The 14,781-nt window shown below is 37.1% G+C and overlaps 1 protein-coding gene across 4 annotated transcripts in view; it reads left to right on the plus strand.

The window, feature by feature from the left end:
- Positions 1-14,781, plus strand: part of ARHGAP22 (Rho GTPase activating protein 22) — a 414,522-nt gene that overhangs the window by 80,775 nt on the left and 318,966 nt on the right. Inside the window, exon 1 of one of the 4 annotated variants that reach the window (XM_072627655.1) lies at positions 874-991. The exons of the other annotated variants lie outside the window; for them this stretch is intronic. The gene's annotated coding sequence lies outside the window, so the exon portion shown is untranslated. Of the gene's footprint in view, positions 1-873; positions 992-14,781 lie in introns of those variants that run through there. 4 annotated transcript variants of the gene reach the window in all.

Here is a 14,781-nt window from a genome sequence, read left to right on the forward strand (position 1 = left end):
TATGTAAAGTTAATAAACACAAATGTATACAAAGTGTTTAAATGCAAGGCATTTTGGGAGGGAGAGCACTAGCAGCTGAGATCTGGAGAGGCTTCATGTAAAAGATGTTGCGGCTGCAAAACCTTAAAGAAAGATTTGGACTCTATTAAGTGGAGTTATGGAGAGAGCGCATTCCAGGCATGTGCAAAGTCATGGAGTTGGAAGATGTAGTCACGGGTGAAGGACAGAAAGTTTGAACAGATCTTTGGTGTGGGAAGGGGATGAGGCTGGGAATATGAGTTCATGGCCATATTGTATAAGGATTTAATATGAATGCTATTATAAATGCTAGCTAAATGTGGACTCATCATTACATAGGAGAAGATATATGAACTTGCCATTACCTCAACTCAAAGCTAGCTACTCCAGCAAAACTCAGCTCCACCACTTAGAACTACCCACATGACATTAGGCACATCAGCTCATTGCTCCGGACCTTGGTTTCCTCATCTGTAAAATGAGGTGGTTGGACTAAATGTCCTCTGTGGTGTTTTCTAATTCTGGAGCTTTGATCATATGTTTGTAACATTACTATCAGTCACAAAGAATGGGATTAGGAAAGCAGGATATGGCTCAGAAAAGCCAACTGCACCAGTCTGTTCAGAAAAACAACTGGTTTGACTGCTTTGCTGATGTGATCAGTACTTTCACAGAATGAATCTAATCTCCTTGTGCAGACAGGCAGACTCTCCTTCTCCAGTTAACATAATAGGGAGAGCGGTATTGCTGACCCACGGGGGCTTGCACTACAGCGATGGGGAGAAAGGGGAGGGGAAGAGACATCATCAGTAATTATCCAGTTTACTGATGCAGAAGGGGCAATGGGAGGTTGTTGGTGTTTTCTGCAAGCTAGCCTTCCTAATTCTGTTGTTGCTAAGTGAATGAATACAAGGAGAGAGGCAAGAGGCAAGGGAGGATACCCGTGGCAGTGAAACAGAGAGGTCACAGGGCTGTAAGTATCCAACCTTCCGTGTATATCTTTGCATTCCACTGGCAGGGTCACCTATACAGGGAAGAGAAACAGGAGGGTGTGTCCGATGAGTGTTTTCCTGGTATATCTTGTGTCATCCCCTCTAAAGGCTGAGTACCCTGAAGTCAAAAGCCTCCCAGCTGTCAGGAGTTGTTAATTACCTCCTGAGCAATAATCTGGATTTTCTTTGCCACTGGTAATCAATGGAGTAGATGTGGTTAGAAAACAGCCCCTGGTTATTTATGCCCAAACGATTCAGGATGCAGGAGTCAGTGGTATGTCAGCCTTAGCTGTTTCTACATGCTACAGATCATCTTTTGAGATCACTGTCGTCCCTTTAGTGCTAGGATTCTTAACCTTTTTCACCTGTGTCATGGCTCCTTTGACTATCTAGTGAAACTTATGGACCTCTTTTCAGAAAAAAAATGTTTTTAAATGTATAAAGTAAAATACATGTAGATTTCACAAGAAACAAATCATATTGAAATAGTTTTCAAAATATGTTTTAAAACAATAGATTCATGGACCTCTTGAAGTCTATTGATCAAAAGTTTTGGGGTCTGTAAACAGTAGATTAAAAACCTTTGTTTTAGAGTATACTTAGATCAGTAATCCAAGACCCTGAATAGAAAGCTAACCTGAACCGAAAGATGTGAGTTTGAATATTCACATATACTAGCTGTGTGACCATGGGCAAATCACTTAACTTCTCTGTTAGTATTGTTTTTTCTACCTCTGTAAATATCTCAAGCCAACCTTGCAGGGCTGCTCTGAGTCTCTGATGAGATAATATCTGTATACATTTTTCAGACTTTAAAGTACTATAGTTTATCATTATCATCATCATTATTATTTTATTCTACCTATACTTTGAAGCACATTATTCTGTGAGAAAGAAGAAAATAAAGTTTGCTTTTTCTGCTCCTAGAGGTTACCAAATGGCTCCCAGGATCTAAAGGGAAACAACTCACTTTCCCTGACCATGTTTACATTGCCTTTAGATGGTCTTTCAAAAAAATCATCTGTATGACTCTGTTTGAGAAAATACCCTAGAGTTAGCTTGGATGCAAAATGATGTTTACAGAATACCAGGGAAGGATGAAGAATGCGGAATGCAAACACAGATGTGTGCAACTGAGTTCCTAAGTCCCAGAGCTCTGATCTCCAGCTAATGTTACTGCCAACCTGCTGGACACAGGAAATGAGCTAACTTGTTTTGTAGTTTAAATACAATTGTATCCAGGAAAATGACGATGGAAAACATGTCTTCCTCTCCTTCAATATTTCTTCTTCTCATGGGTCTTCCAGACACATCTGCTGAGTTGATGATGGAAACACATTTTTTTCTCCCTGTTGGAAAGACTCTGGCAGTGGAAGTATGGACCTGGCTTCAGAAAGGCTCTGTACCATATCCATCCTGCCAGAAATACTCTTAGGTATGAGGGTCTAATAACTGGTAGGGATGTAAAAGGCAGATGGTCTCTGCAGGACTGTCAGCTTCCAGGCTGCACATTTAGCTCTTAGATGTTGGAAAAGTAATTTCTTAAAAAGAGAGAAATGTTCTGAAAAAGATGAGCAAAAAATCAGTGAGATTGTATTTATCAATTCCCAATCAGTTACCAAGCCTGTGTTATCAGGTCCTAGGGTGCCATGTTTCTATCTGTCCTAGTTTAAGAGTTACCATGGAACTGACAACAATATCTCATAGTCTAGGAAACCTTGGAATGATTGATTAGTGAATCAACCATAGTGAGTTTATTGATTAAAACTAATTGCGCACATGCTCCTAGAAAATTAAATTTATAATTGACATTGAATTACACTTTTTTCATTGATCACAATTTACCAATAAAGACTGTCATCTGGTACACTAATATTTAGTATCTCGCAAATCATGCTTATTGTCTTTCTCTCTAAAAACGTTCCTCTCACCTTCATTTCTACTTCCAGTGATACCATTGTTTATCCAATCTGCCATATTTGAAATCTTGGCATTTTATTTGATTTTTCATTTTCCTTCCCATCATATTACTGAGATTTCTCAGTTTTACTTACGTAATATCTCCATCTATTCCTTTTCTATCTTCATTGCCTAGGTCATAACTAAGGAAGGGTTACTAGGTCTTTGTCCCAGGACACCAATATTTGGAGGAGACTTACAGCACTTAGATTTCTCCAGCATTATAGAGACACACAAGTTTGTATCTAGTTAGCCAGGATAATTTAAGAAAGGAAACTTCTGGTTGGCACCTCTTCACCATAGCCTTTGTGGGCATAATTTGTGCCACCTAACCCCAAACATCTTTTGTTCTACTTGACCCAGCTACAAAAATTGCTAGTTATAGTTATCACCCTAATATACAAACTGTCATCACCAGTCGCCTAGATTGTGACTACTTGTTGTCCTCTGAACACACCCTATGCTTTCCCTAGCCTATGTCTTTGATCATCCTATTCTCCATCTTGAAATTTTTTTTTCTCCATTTAACCTACTTAATTCCTTCTTTATTAAAGTTTTAATGGATCTGTAATTTCACAGAAATCAACATTCCAAACGTTAGTAAAGATCAAAACCTCTCCATGCCTGCTTACTCTGTCCAATGGTGTGTTCTTGTATTGATACACCACAGAGTATCCCAGTGTGTTGGAAACCTTCTTATTATTATTCTTGTATTTTCTGGGTAGCACTGAAGCACGTGGGCCTTCCATCTCCTGTCATTTTCTCTTCCTGGATATGCTATGGACTGCTTGCTCCCAACATGCATCTTTCCATTACCATTCCATTCCATCTTTGGGTTACTTGCAAGTTGAATTCCTCAGAGATTCTATAATTCACAAGGGCTGTGCAATATACAGCCATTCCTGGAAAAACAGTTGTGTCAAAACTCTAAATCCTTTATGCCAGAAAACAGCATATAAATCTCAGAATTGTTAAGAAAAAAACTCTATACAGTTTCCCAAATATAATCCAACCCACTCTTTTCTCCTTATTGAATTCGGGACCCATCTTACTGTTCATCAGCAGTATGCTCTAGATATATGTACTAACTCAATATGCTGGCCATTCACCTACATATCAGTATTTTAAAAAGGGAATTTTTCATCCTATTAGGTTTTGCCTCTAAAATGTTGTATTGATCTCTTTCAATATAGTCATATATCTGACTGAGACAGCCCAATGACTTGTTAAAAATCAGCAGACTATTATCCACAAAAAGAGCATATGTAGAACCTCACCATTTATAAGTGAATCAATGTAAAATATTAATTAAGCATTTACTGTATGGTAGGTGCTGTACAATTAGGTAGTGATACAAAGAAAAAAATAAAAATCAGTCTCTGCTTATAAGCTTACATTCTAATGGGGTGAGATAGTATACATATCAATGGTACACATAAAGCACAGAGTAGATGGAAGGTACTAGCAGAGGAACTAGAAAAGACCTCCTTTAAGAAGTAGAATTTGATCTGAGTCTTAAAGGAAGCAAAGAAAACTAAGATTTGTAGTTTAGGAAGCATGGGAAATAGCCAATTCAAAAGTGTGGAATTGGGAGCAACTTCCAGGAGGCAAGATAGTGGAAGTAATCAGTAAATCACCGTAAACCTCCCATGTTTACCTCAAAACAACTATAGAATAGCACCCCAAAAGAAATCCTGGAACAGCAGAACCAGCAAAAAAGACAGAGGGAAACATCTTTGAGCTGAAGAAACTTGGAAGTATCAACAAGGACCCTAACATAGACAGGAGGGCCTGCTATACAGGTTCATAGATCTGCTTTTCTAAAAGGAAAGCAACTTTTGAGGTGTTGAAAAACACTTTAACCAAGCACATATGTCATTATTTTAGTTCAGAGGAAAAAGTCAGCACCTTGAACTTCAGAGAAAATACAGAGAAACAAAGATCAACCAACAGACAGGGCTTCCAGTTGCCTGACCATAAGCAATACATACATCACAGATCAACAGACAGCTGTAACTGTCTGACCATTACATAGTTACCAAAGACAGAGGCACCAACATCTGGGTTTTCAAAAAAAAGGGCTCCTTAGCAGCTACCCAGAGTTTCCTCTGGCCATACAAACACTTCCAATGAGTAAGCCCCAAAGTAAAACTTCACCTCAGAGTATTTATAGACTTTTCAGAGCTGGAGGGCATCACTACCCTGGACAACCAGTGCATTAGAAATTATCAAAAGCTGTGGCCCTCCCCTGATCAAGCTTTCCTTAATGGACAGATCCATTAATGAGTGGGAAAGATCTTTAATTCTCTGATTAACAATTCAAAAGATCAGCAGAAAAGGTCTGTTTCAATTGGGCAAAAGGGGAGCACAGTCCAGGACATGAAGTATCCCTGCAAACAAGCAGCCAGTCTCACTTCAGCAAACCAGTGAGATGCAATGGAGCAAGTAAACACCAGGATGCCCCACATGCCTCATCAAAGGCAGGGGAATGGCAGGCTCCAGATATGAGAACTGCTACATGCTTCAGCGGAGGCAGCCTTTAGCAGCCAGACCAACACATGGTCCAGTGTGGAAAAAGAAACAACAATAACAGCAAGGAAGTATCTGACCATAGAAAGTTAGTATGATAACAGGGAAGATCAAGACACAAATGCAGAAGAGGTCAACATATCAAAACATCTATGAGCAAAACCCCAAAGAAATATGGGAAGTGGTCTCAAGCCCAGAAAGAACTCATTGAAGAGCTGAAAAATAATATGAGACAGAAGAAAAACTGGGAAAAGAAAGTGATGCAAGAAAATTATGAAAAAAGAGTCAAGTTTGGAAAAAGAAAATAAAAAAGAAAGTACAAATGCTAATTGAGGAAAATACCACCTAAAAAGTTAGAATTGGGCAAGTGGAAGCTAATGACTCTATGAGACATTAAAAATTAATCAATCAAATTCAAAAGAATGGAGAAAAATGGAAGAAAATGTGAAATATCTCATGGGAAAAACAAGTGACCTGGAAAATAGATCCAGGAACAACAATGTCAGAATCATTGGACTACCTAAAAGCCATAATGAAGAGGACAACCTGGACAGCATCTTTCAAGAAATTATCAAGGAAAACTGCCCTGACATCCTGTAACCAGAGGGCAAAATAGGCACTAAAAGAATCCACTGATCACCTCAGGAAAGAGATCCCAAAACAAAAACTCCAAGGAACATTATAGCCAAATTTCAGAACTATCAGGTCAAGGAAAAAATACAAGTGGCCAGAAAGAAACAATTCAAATGTCAGGAAGCAACAATCAGGACTTAGCAATTATAACAATTAAAGATCAGAAGGCATGGAACATGATATTCTGGAAGGCAACAGAGCTAGGACTACAACCAAGAATCATTTACCTGGTGAAATTAGAATAATAAATCAAGAGGGGAAAAAAAAGGTCATTCAGTGAAATAGAAGGATTTCAAGATTTTATAAGGAGAAGCCCAGAACTAAACCAAATAATTTGATCTCCAGTATCAAGACCCAAGAAAATCATATGCAGGGAAAAGGGGAAAAGACAACATAAGGGATTCGATAAAGCTAAATTGTTTACATCTATACATGGGAAGATGATACTTGTAATTCTTAAAAATTGTTTCACTAATAGTACAGCTAGAAGAAATATATATATATATATATACATATATACACACATACATATATATACATTTATATATATATAGAGAGAGGCAGACAGACAGACAGACAAAGAATTGGCATATGACATGAATTTGAGGGAATGACATAAAAATATAATTAAGGGATGAGAAGGTAGAATGGGGTAAATTATTTCACATGAAGAGGCACAAAAGACCAATACTACAGAGAGGAAGATGAGAGGGTGGGATATGAGCATTGCTTGAACCTTACTCTCATCAGTATTGGCTCAAAGAGGGAATAATGTATATAATCAGTTGAATATAGAAATTTATCTACTAGACAGAGAAGTAGGAAGGAAGTAAATTACATAAGGGGTGTGGGTGGACTAACAGAAGAGAGGACATATCAGGGTAGGTGGTAGGCAGAAGCAAAACAAAACACTTTTGAGGAGGGAAAGGTGGAAGGAGAGAGAGCACAAACAGAGGAAAAATAGGATGGAGGGAAATACATAGTTATTCATCATAATTGTGAATGTGAATGGAATGAATGCTCCCATTAAACAGAAGCAGGTAACAGACTAGATCAGAAAATATAATCCTGCATTATGTTGTTTACAAGAATGACACTTGAAGCAGAGAGACACACACAGAGTAAAGGTAAAAGGCTGGAGCAGAATATATTATGCTTCAGCTGAAGTAAAAACAAAACAAACAGTGATAGCAATCCTGATCTCAGACAAAGTGAAAGCAAAAATAGATCTAATTAAAAGAAATAAGTAAGTAAACTACATCTTGCTGAAAGGTACCATAAACAATGAAGCAATATCAATACTAAAAAATTTTTAATTTTAAATTTTTTAAAATATTTGCACTAAGTATTATAGCATCCAAATTTTTAAAGGAGAAGTTAAGTGAGTGACAGGAAGAAATAGACAATAAAGCTATATTAGTAGGGGAACCTCAGCTCTCCCCTCTCAGAACTCAATAAATCCAAACCAAAAAAATAAACAAGACAGAAAGTAAGGAGATAAATAGACTATTAGAAAAATAAGACATGACAGACCTTTGGAGAAAACTGAAACAATATATACCTTTTTCTCAACAGCACATGATACCTACACAAAAACTGACTATTAAGACATAAAAACCTCAAAATCAAATGTAGAAAGGCAGAAATATTGAATGTATTCTTTTTGTATCATAATGCAATAAAAATTACACTCAACAAAGGGCAGTGGAAAGATAGATTAACAATTAACTGGAAACTAAATAATCTAATCCTAAAGAATAAGTGGGTCAAAGATCAAAACATAGAAACAATAAATAATTTCATTAAAGAAAATGACAATGAGACAACATACCAAAATTTATGGGGTATAGTCAAAGCGGTACATCAACAAAATAGAAAAAGAACAGATTAATGAACAGGTAATGTAACTAGAAAAACTGGAAAAGAACGAATTAAAAATCCCTAATTGAGCACCACATTGGAAATCTTGAAAATCAAAGGTGAGATTAATAAAACTGAAAGTTTAAAAAAAACTATTGAGCTAATAAATAGATCTAGGAGCTGGTTTTATGAAAAAACCAATAAGATAGATAACCCATTGGCTAATTTGATTTTAAAAAAAGAAAGAAGAAAACCAAACATCCAGTCTCAAAACTGAAAAGGGTGAAATCACCACCAATGAAGAAGAAATTAAAGCAATCATTAGGAAATATTTTGCCCAATTATAGATCTGACAATATGAGCAAAATAGATGAATATTACAAAAATATAAATTACCCAGATTAACAAATCAGGAAACAGAATGCCTAAATAGCCCAATCTTAGAAAAAGAAATTGAACAAGCCATTAATGAACTCCCTGAGAAAAAAAAAATTCACATGACCAGATGGGTTCACATTTGAATTCTACCAAAGATTTAAAGAGCAATTAATTCCAATGCATACATACATATGTACATACATACATACATACATACATATGTAAACTATTTGGAAGCTATTTGGAAAAATAGGCAGAGTCCTAGAAAATTCCTTTTATGACACCAATTTGATGCAGATACCTAATCCAGGAAGAGTTAAAACAGAGAACAAAAATATAGACTAAATTCCCTAATGTGTATCAATGAAAAAATTTTGAACAAAATATTAGCAAGACAATTACAGCAATATATCACAAGAATTATACACTATGACAAGGCATGATTTATACCAGGAATTTAAAGTTGGTTCAAAATTAGGAAAATTATCAACATAATTGACCATATCAATAACAAAACCACTAGAAATCATATATTTATCTCAATAGATACTGAAAAAGCTTTTGACAAAATGTAGTACTCAATCCTATCAAAAACAATAGAGAGAACAGGAATAAACAGATTGTTCTTTAAAAATGATAACCAGTATCTATCTAAAACTATCACCAAGGATTATCTGTAATGAGGATAAACTAGAAGCCTTCCCAATAAAATCAGAGGTGAAGCAAGAATGCCCATTATCACCACTATTCAATGTAGTGCTAGAAATATTAGCAACAACAATAACAGAAGAAAAGGTAATCAAAGGAAGTAGAACAGGCAATGAGGAAAGAAAACTATAACTCTTTGCAGATAATATGATGTTATACTTAAAAATCCTGGAGAATCAGCTAAGAATGACTTAAAATAATTAATATCTTTAACAAAGTTGCAGATACAAGATAAACTCATATAAACATCAACATTTCTTTATATGTCTAACAAAGCCCAGTAGCAAGAGATAGGAAGAGAAATTCCATTTAAAATAACCATAAACAACATAAAATACTTGGAAATCTACCTGCCAAGACAAACCCAGGAACTATACAAACACAATTACAAAACTCTTTTCATACAAATAAAGTCAGATCTAAGCAACTGGAAAAATATCAGTTGCTCATGGGTAGGCTGAGCCAATACAATGAAAATAACAATTCTGCTTAAGCTAATTTACTTATTCAGTGCAATACCAATCAAACTACCAAAAAAATTGTGATAGAGATAGAAAAAATAACACAATTCATCTGGAAGAACAAGTGGTCAAGAAAATCAAGGAAATTAATGGAAAAAAATACAAAGGAAGATGGTCTAGCAATATCAGATCTCAAACTATATTATAAAGCAGTAATCATCAAAACTACCTGGTACTGGCTAAGAAATAGAGTGGCATATCAGTGAAATAGATTAAGTACACAAGACATAGTCATCAATGACCATAGTAACCTAACGTTTCATAAACCCAAAGACCCCAGCCTTTGGGATGAGAACTCACTGTTCGACAAAAACTGCTCAGAAAACTGGAAAACAATAGGACCCAAACTAGGTACAGACCAACTTCTTTTACTGTGTACCAAGTAAGGTCAAAATGGATGCACGATTTAGACATAAAGGCTAACACCATTAGCAAATTAGAGGAGCAAAGAAATATCTACCTCTCAGATCTACAGGGAAAGGAAGAATTCGTTACCAAAGGAGATAGAGAGTATTACAAAATGTAAAATAGGTCATTTTAATTATATTAAAATATACAGCTTTTGCACAAAGAAAACCAATGCAACCAAGATTAGAAGGAAAACAGAAAGCTGGGGAACAACCTTTAGAGTAAGTATCTCTGATAAAGGCCTTATTTCTCAAATATAGAGAGAACTGAGTCAAATTTATAAGAACACAAGAGGAGAGGGGAAGAAATGAAAAACAACGCCAGATGCTGCAGAGAAGTCAGGAAGGGTGAGGATTAGAAGGAAGTCATTCGATTTGGAAACTAAAAGAATATTGATTACTTTTGAAAGGAAGTTGCAGTGGGATGATGGGGTCAAAAGTCAGACTGCAGAGGGTTTGAAAGAGAATGAGAAGAGAAAGTGGAAGCATCTGGTGTAGATTTTTTTTTAAGGATTTTAGTAGAGAACATGAGGAGAAACATAAGACAAACTGGCAGATATGGTAAGCTCTGGTTAAGATTTAAAGATGTAGAATTGGGTGTGTTATAGGAACCAATATGGAATGAATCTAGGAAGGGGTATCGGTGAAGTACACCAATGAATAAAGATAAATGGAAGGGTCCAAGTAGAACCTAGAAATTTTGGCAACATCCCTTAACTGTCCAATATACCCTGTTGCTTTATCTTGGGAAGTATACAGAAGCCTGCCATGAGATGATAGTGTGTTCCCAGGCAAAAGCCTTCTGCGTCTTGAGGTCCAATTAAGGACAAGTCAGATGGTACTGAGGTCCTCAGGTGTTACTGAAAATTTAACAGAGACAGAATATGGTGTGTTCTGGGCTGCTCTAGGAACCTATCAGTGAAGTGGGAGATCATATATCCCAGGCCACCTTAAGCCAGACTCATGAAAGACATTTTTAATGACTATGACAAAAACATTTAGAAAGCACCCACCTGCTCTTCTGGGCTAAGCTTTGCCTGCCATTAATAATAGAATGTCATTGAAGGAGAGTTATGGAAATATAGAATCATAGATTCCAGAGTTAGGGGGGAAAAACTTTCAAAGGTACTCTTGTCCAACACGTACTCAAGACACGAATCCTGTCTACAATCAGTTCTGATAAGTGGTTGTCTAGCTTTTGCCTGAAGACCTCCAGTGATGGTGAACTTAGCATCTTCTGGATCAAAGAACAGCTCTAAAATCACTCCTGTATCAAATGCCTAATTCAAGATCAGTTTCAAAAATTCTCTCTGTCACTGGATTTTTAAATAAATGTCATATGATCTAATATGAAAGATACATTTTTTGAAGGATGGCCTATAAGACTGTCCTGTTCTACCTTAATGATTCTGCTGTAATCCACAAGTAATAAGTGCAACAAGATTTCACATTTTCTGCACCTTCCAGTCAATTGTTTGACTAAAAAGTGCTGTTTGCAAAACCCTGCTATACCCTTATCACATCTTTATTATGGATGGTCACTATACACATGTCGATAATTTTCACAGATGTTTTACAAAGATGCAAACTTAGGCAGATGGATCGGGAGATATTGCTATTCTAACTTTGTCCATGGTTTGTTTCTAGCTGTTTTTCATATCTGGCTCTCCCAGAAATATCTTATAAAGTGACTCACAAATACTTTGAAGATTACATTGCCACCAGTACAAATGTCCTTGATGGGTGCTCAGTTTGGTCCAGCCACTATTCCTGACTGTTTTTTTATTATTTCTACTCCTTTGTACAGTTCATTGGGATCTGTTGAGTTGAGGTCTAAATATGATGGTTCTCTGTCATCAATGATGAAAATTTATTGTTGTGGAAACTGACAAATTTGTTCCATTTTACATCTGTTTATTGACATACACAACCAATTTCATCTCTGAATGTACTTGGGTTGATTTAGCTCATTTAAGAATCATATCAAACTTGTGTAAATTCATTGTTGTTTTTGTAAAGTTATTGTTTGCCTACTCAGCTCCAATATCTATGTTGTTCATGATTTCACTGAATCAGTAATATGTTTTCTCCTCCTCTGAATACACCCAGAACTTTGTTTAGAACTTTATATTGCACTTACTCATTGTTCACATTGTAATTACCTATGTACATCATATTCCTGAAACTAAACATTTCCTGAGGGCATGGATTATGTCTTGTTTAAGTTCTTCATCTCCTCTAGCATCTAGCATGGGGTGCACTTTCATGTTTACTGAATCCCTTATCTGATTTTATCCTTAGCACAATCCTGGAAGGTTAGTAATGCATGCCTTATTAGTAAGTTAGTTAGTAACCCATCCTTCATTATTCCCATTCCCAGTCACACAGAAAGTTTGTGGACGAGATCTCTTTAACTCCTAGTACAGAGAAAAGCCATCACTAGGGAAGGGTGACTGGACATTTGTCCAAGAATACCAACATTTGTGGGGCATGCTTCCTCTCTTGTTCACTAATCATTACTTTGTCAACCTTGAACTGAAGGGTTCCACCCTACTGTACTTCTACCTGATCCCTACTTTGCTTTCTACCAGGGGTCACCAACTGTGATGATACCCAAAATCATGAAATGTTATCTGTTCCTTTCTCCCACTCCCTTTATCTCCTTTCCCAGGGCTTACACTGGAATACTTACCCCAAGGTCCTGTCCCTTTCCTAGGGCTTCATTCTATCATGAGGGGCCTGCTCCATAGACAAGCTTGGCTTCCTGGGTCCCAATTCCCCTTCTCTCCACCTCCTCCTGTGCGACAGTGACTGGAACCAAGTCTTTTCTATATCTTCCTCTCCAACTGAATTGGCCTCAGGAACCAGAACTCCTAGTTATTTCTTTGGTTTCAAGGCTTATCCCTGGACCAGTCATAGAATGAGACTACTAAGTTTATCTTTCTCACCATATTTGAAGACAATAAGAAAGTTAATCATAGGATCATAGACTTAGAGCCAGAAGAGACCTTAGAAATTTAGTCCAAGCCTCTCATTTTACAGAGAAGAAAACTGAGGCTCAGAGAGCTTAACTGATTTGCCCAGGGTCACAAATTTTTCAGGTAAGATTTGAACTGAGATCTTTCTGACTTCAGGTCCATATTTTATGTACCCTTCTGGTTGAAGATAGAAAATAAGGCACTATGATTTGGCTAGACTAATTGAGAGCTTTTAGCATAGTTCTGTGCATGAAACTGCAGTTGATGAAGTTTTTAATTTGAAATTTTAGTCGTGATCATGGCAGGAGAGTTGGAAATGGAGGAAGATGAAAATCATCTTATGCACTTGCAATCCTTCCAGGATAGCATTCCAGTCCTAAAGGAGGATCCACTCCCTTGCTCCAAACCACATTAATTTTATGAAACTATCTCACTGGAACTCCTCTAGTGAGCTCCTTCCATTATCAGGCATCCCACTATTCAATCAATCTTATAGCCTCCGCCCTACTGCATTAAATCAATCCAGCATGCTCCTGCCCGCAGTGTTTCCCTTCCCTTGATCTAAGATCACATTGATTTTTAGAAATCAATCATGTTTTGGTATTCTTAGGAGCCACTCCTCTCTCCTTTCTTTCCTGCACATTATTTTTCTAGTGTATATGTGTCTAACTTGTAGTTGGACATACAAATGCCAATGTGCATGCACACATGTGGACACAGCAGAGTGCACAATGCATAGTAGATGCTTAAGAAAAGTTTACTGATTGAAATCACTTCAGAAATAGTCTCATAAAAAAATCATGCATCCCAACATACTGCTCTAACTGTTGTAGAACCCTGGGCCATTCTCCAGGTCCAAGCTTCTCCTCAATAATGGCTTATCCTTTTCACAAGTCTGATGACTCAGAATAATTTCCATTTTGAGATGCCATGCATATTCCTTTTGGGGTCTAGGAGAATGGCAGTGGAAGAAGTACTGAGTTAGGAACATAGAATCATAGGTTTATGGCTAGATTGTCCTTTTAAAGGGCTAAACTCATACCTTTACTTTATGGGGGAAGAAACTGAGACCCCCCAGAGCCAGGCTTTCGAACCAGTTCTTCTGATTCCAATTCAATGGAGATGGTGGTTCAGAGACAAAAGTATTGCAGAATGAATACCCCCTATTCAGAAGTACCAATGCTGTTGGAGCTGTTTCCTCACTCTGAACAACAGATCTGTGTCCAAACTTAATCCATAATTCACTGTGTAGTTCATATTCTGATAGGGAGTAAGAGGAGAATTAAATAGTTGGTGTTTTGGTTGAGACTGGGAGAAGAGTGATGAAAATGGAGATGAATAACTGGCATCTATATAGACCTTTAAGGCTTTTTATTCCCACAATGATGTTGTAAGGTGGATGCTATTTTAGTCATGTACAAGGAACATCCCCATAGTCACACACTTAGGGATTCCAGTCCCATTTCCACTACTTACTAGATGGAAGAATCTGTTGTGGTGGTGTTGGTTGTCCAGTCATTTTCAGGCATGTCTGACTCCATCTGGGGTTTTCTTGGCAGAGATACTGCAGTGGTTTGCCATTTCCTTCTCCAGCTCATTTGACAGATGAGGAAACTGAGACAAACAGCGTTAAGAGATTTGCCCAAGGTTACATGGCTAGTAAGTGTCTGAGGCCAGATTTTACCTCAGGAAGATGAATCTGTCTCACTCCAGGCCCAGCACTCTATCCGCTCTGCCACAAGCTTCCACCTTACACTAATTGTTTAAGATCACAGCACCTCACTTTTTTCACCTGTCC

The sequence above is a fragment of the Notamacropus eugenii genome, chromosome 1 (assembly GCF_028372415.1).
Source record: "Notamacropus eugenii isolate mMacEug1 chromosome 1, mMacEug1.pri_v2, whole genome shotgun sequence".
Taxonomy (NCBI): domain Eukaryota; kingdom Metazoa; phylum Chordata; class Mammalia; order Diprotodontia; family Macropodidae; genus Notamacropus; species Notamacropus eugenii.